This window comes from Scylla paramamosain, chromosome 37, assembly GCF_035594125.1.
Source record: "Scylla paramamosain isolate STU-SP2022 chromosome 37, ASM3559412v1, whole genome shotgun sequence".
Classification (NCBI taxonomy): Eukaryota; Metazoa; Arthropoda; class Malacostraca; order Decapoda; family Portunidae; genus Scylla; species Scylla paramamosain.
The window spans coordinates 3,965,001-3,970,000 of NC_087187.1; the positions used below are offsets into that span (position 1 = coordinate 3,965,001).

The 5,000-nt window shown below is 42.0% G+C and overlaps 1 long non-coding RNA gene across 3 annotated transcripts in view; it reads left to right on the top strand.

The window, feature by feature from the left end:
- Positions 1 to 5,000, top strand: part of LOC135091391 (uncharacterized) — a 24,569-nt gene that overhangs the window by 11,505 nt on the left and 8,064 nt on the right. For all 3 annotated transcript variants that reach the window (XR_010262488.1, XR_010262487.1, XR_010262489.1), the window contains exon 3: positions 3,945 to 4,078. This is a non-coding gene — a long non-coding RNA (uncharacterized LOC135091391). The remainder of the gene's footprint in view (positions 1 to 3,944; positions 4,079 to 5,000) is intronic.

Below are 5,000 nucleotides of genomic sequence, written 5' to 3' on the forward strand. Positions count from 1 at the left end.
CTCTCTCTCTCCAAATCACAGAAACAATAGCATTATCTCTACATCAAATTCGTTATCATCACCTGCATTCTCTCTCTCTCTCTCTCTCTCTCTCTCTCTCTCTCTCTCTCTCTCTCTCTCTCTCTCTCTCTCTCTCTCTCTCTCACAAAAGCATTAAACACCTGCCAAGTGATAAATAGTCTTATTTCACATACTATTTAATGGTCCACCTCTCTCTCTCTCTCTCTCTCTCTCTCTCTCTCTCTCTCTCTCTCTCTCTCTCTCTCTCTCTCTCTATCTCGACATAGAAGTGTCACGTGGCTTTTGTTTATATCCGCAGTAGTAGTAGTAGTAGTAGTAGTAGTAGTAGTAGTAGTAGTAGTAGTAGTAGTAGTAGTGGTGGTGATGGTGGTTGTGGTGGTGGTGATAGTAGTAATAGTAGTAGTAGTAGTAACAATATTTCACTCTCTCTCTCTCTCTCTCTCTCTCTCTCTCTCTCTCTCTCTCTCTCTCTCTCTCTCTCTCTCTCTCTCTCCACGTTAAAGGTTAGTCACCCTTAAGAAGTATGAAAGAAAACGGGTGCTTCTTAGGGGCCACCCGCCTTACCTCCCCCCTCCCCCCAACACATGCCACACCTGCACCACACCTGCCACGCCTCATTAGCAGGTGGATGACGCAACCTTGTACCTGTGACTCATAATTTGTCCTTTACTTCTGGGTGTCTTGTTTTTCCTTCTTCTTCCTTCCTTTCCTTCTTTCCTTCTTTATCTTTCTTTTTTTCCTTCTTTTCTCTCTTCTTCCTTATTTTCTTTTCTGTTTCTGTGTCAAATTCTGTGCGTTAGTTTTGTTTTTCTTCATAATTTCCTTCTTTTCTTTCCCTTTTCCTTCTTCCTTCCTTCCTTTGTTAATTTTCTTCTTCCTTTCCTCCTTTTTTTCATTCTCTTTTCCTTCTTCCTTCCTGATTTTCTTTTCTTTTTCAGTTTATCAAATTTTGTGGTTTGTTTTCTTCGTTAAATTCCTTTATTCCTTCATTTCCTCTATTTCTCTCATTTATTCTTAGATTTCTTTCTCTCTCTCTCTCTCTCTTGTCTTATAATCCTCCCTTCTTTCCTCACTTTTCCACTGTTTCTCCTTTCTTCCCATTCCTTCTTCCTTCCTTCCCCTCACCTACCCTTCGTTTCCTCTCCTCTTCATCCCTTTTCATCACCATCTTTCTTCATCTTCCCCTTTCTGGCCACTTTTCCTCCCATTCCCCATTTCCCCTAAAAACGCCTCTTCTTTTCCTCACATTTCTTCCCTCTCTTCTTCTTTCCCACCCTGCTCAAGCCTCTTTCTTTCTCCCCACACTTGCCTCTACCTCCCCTCTCCCCTCAAAACACCTCTCCTTTCCCCTTACTTCCCCTCATATGGTGATTCTCTCGACCGCGAAACTTGAAAAAATTGAATTATATCTGGAAGTGCCGGTGAGGGGAGGGGGATGGGAGGGGAAGGAGAAGGGGAGAGGAGGGAAGGGGAGTGTGTTGTAGCGGCGCCTCAGGGTGTGGGCGGAGTGGTGAAGGGCGTAAGGGTAGTGGGAGAGGGGGAGAGGGGTGATGGGAGAGGGGGGGAGAGAGGGGAGGGGGAAGTTAAGATCGCTTGTAACTCTCTCTTTTCTCTTCTCTCTCTTTTCTCTCTCTCTCTCTCTCTCTCTCTCTCTCTCTCTCTCTCTCTCTCTCTCTCTCTCTCTCTCTCTCTCTCTAATTTAGGCCAAGTTAATGGGCTGCCAAATCCATTTTCTATGACTCAGACAACTTACTTTCATCGCGTTTTCTGTTGAGAGAGAGAGAGAGAGAGAGAGAGAGAGAGAGAGAGAGAGAGAGAGAGAGAGAGAGAGAGAGAGAGAGAGAGAGAGAGAGAGAGAGAGAGAGTATTAGTACTGGAAAACATCTCGTCTGGAAGTTGAGGTGACATATGTTGAGGAGGGAGAGGGAGAGAGAGAGAGAGAGAGAGAGAGAGAGAGAGAGAGAGAGAGAGAGAGAGGGAGAGGGAGGGAGAGGGAGAAGGGGAGAGGGAAGTAAGAGAAGAGACACGGAGAGTGAGTGAGGAGGGGGATGATTGGGAAGAGGAAGAGAGGGGGATTGAGGGAAGGGACAGGAGGAGGAGGAGGAGGAGGAGGAGGAGGAGGAGGAGGAGGAGGAGGAGGAGGAGGGCTACGTGATTGGGAAGTAGGAAGAGAGGAAGAGGTGATAGATCGAAGAGAAGGAGGAGGAGGAGGAGAAGGAGAGAAATTGAGAAAGAGGGCGGGGAAGAGTAAGAGAAGGAGGAAGAAGAAAAATAGGAGGAGGAGGAGGAGGTAAATAAAATTCTCTTGATTCTTCTTTCCATGTGTGAAGATTCTAATAATTCCTCCTCCTCCTCCTCCTCCTCCTCCTCCTCCTCCTCCTCCTCCTCCTCCTCCTCCTCCTGAACACCACCACCCATAAACTAGCAAAATATAAACCCAACCACCTCTGTCCCCCTCTCCCTCCCCTCTCCCCACCCCTCCCCCTCTCCCCTCCCCTCCCCTCTCCCCCGCGGCTTACATCTCCCCACAACCGACAAATTTATCTGATATTTTCCAGTCTGTCGCCTTTACTTAATACCAGACGTCAGGGGAGAGAGAGAGAGAGAGAGAGAGAGAGAGAGAGAGAGAGAGAGAGAGAGAGAGAGAGAGAGAGAGAGAGAGAGAATCAGTTGTGCTTGTTGTAGTAGTAGTAATATCTCTCTCTCTCTCTCTCTCTCTCTCTCTCTCTCTCTCTCTCTCTCTCTCTCTCTCTCTCTCTCTGATATATGCATGTGAGGTCAGATTATTATTTTTTTTTGTTTTTATATAATTTACTGTTAATTTATTTCGTTTGTTCATTTAGTTTTCCTTGTATTTTCTATTTGTTTCCATTATTTAATGAATAATAATGAAAGTGTAATCTAGTTGTTTTTTTGTTTGTTTTTTTCATTATAATTACACATATGCTGTTTTTTTTTTGTTTATTTGTTTAGTCTCTGGGATCATGACAATCCTGCTTTATTTTCCCCTAAAACTGTATTTCACTTTTTCTCTATGAAGTTATAACAATTATCTTTTTTCTCTTTTAGTTGTAACAATCATCTATTTTCTTAGTTACAATTATCTATTCTCCTTAATTACAATTATCTATTCTCTCCTTAGTTACAATTATCTATTTTCTACTTAGTTATAGGTATTATCCATTTTCTCCCTAAAGTTATTACAATTTTCCAATTTTTCTTCGTACAGTTTTAAACATTACTCCTTTATTTTTCTCCTAAAACTTACAAACCTAAATTTATTCCCTTAAAGTTATAAAAATATTCACGTTTCCTGCCTAAAAAAAAAAAAAAAATCAGAATCCCTTTACATTCATGCTTAAAAATCATAACAAACCTCAAAAATCAATTAATTTCTTTCCATAATAACATTTTTGGGGCAGTCCGTGTTTATCACTGAGAGAGAGAGAGAGAGAGAGAGAGAGAGAGAGAGAGAGAGAGAGAGAGAGAGAGAGAGAGAGAGAGAGAGAGAGAGAGAGAGAGAGAGAGAGAGAGAGAGAGAAACAATTAAATCTCTTGTTTCATCGTGACATTTTACTTCTACTCATAATCTTGCACTTAATAAATCGCCAAACCGTGGCTTAATTAACTCAGGCGCAGGTGTTTTCTCAATTTCGAAACCAGGTATTGAGCGTTTAATTGGTGGGCCTGGAGGAGGATTTAATGCTTGTTTTATTTAAATGCTGGAATTACATCAACTTAACATGCAATACTGAAAAAAAAAAAAAATAGCGTGTGATGAAAATAATGGTTTAAATAATTCAGTTATTAGTAAAGTTAGTGACATGCAAACACACACACGCACGCACGCAAATATATACTACTACAACTCTCTCTCTCTCTCTCTCTCTCTCTCTCACTACTACACCTGCATGTTTCCTCAGGCCATACCTGCAACACACCTGAGCGTCGTGCAGCTGCCACACCTGACGGAGGGAAGGAGTGCCGACGCTGGAGGGACTGGAGGAAAGAGTGGAAGGAAATTAGTGAGGGAATAAACAGCATCTGAGGAAAAGAGGTAATGTGTTATTGGAGGTAATTTCTCTCTCTCTCTCTCTCTCTCTCTCTCTCTCTCTCTCTCTCTCTCTCTCTCTCTCTCTCTCTCTCTCTCTCTCTCTCTCTCTCTAACAGTTTCTTCTCATTTATCATCTCTCTCTACTTCTCTCGTTTGGTGCATCTCTTCTGTCTTTTTCCTCCTCTTCTTTCAATTTCTAATCATTTATCATCTCTATTTAATCTCCCCCTTAGTATTTATTATTATTTCTCCTTTACTTTCTCTTTCCTTATCTCCTTCATATCTCCAGCACTTCTTATCATCTCCCCTTCACTTCTATTTTCATCACATACATAGAAATCAGAATACGTAAATGACAAAAACAAAAACAAAAACAAAAAAATATATCGTTACCTGTAATTAAGAGAACCGCGAGTGATGATCAGGTGAATGAGCGGCACTTCCGGTCCGCCCCGCCCAGGTGAGCCGTGGACACCTGATGCGCCTTGTCTAATTAACATACGAATTCCTGTCTTGTCCTCCACACCTTGTCACCTCCCCCCTCTCATCCCTCATGTCACCTCTCTCTCTCTCTCTCTCTCTCTCTCTCTCTCTCTCTCTCTCTCTCTCTCTCTCTCTCTCTCTCTCTCTCTCTCATCATTCCTCATTACTTCATGCTACCATTCTTATTTCTCTTATTCCCCTTCAATTATTCCACTTTCATGTGTTTTTTTTCTTCTTTTCATTTTCTTGCTCTGATCTTTTTTATTTCCTTTTATTCTCCGTTTTTTTCTTTTCCTTAATTTTCTTGGTCTTATTTCTTGATTTATTTTCTTTTATTCTTTACATCTTTCCCTTCCTCCCCTTTTCATTGCTCTCGTCTTTCCTCTCCTCCTCCATCCCTTCCCCTTATTCTCTTTCATTCCCTCCACTTCATGTCCTCTTC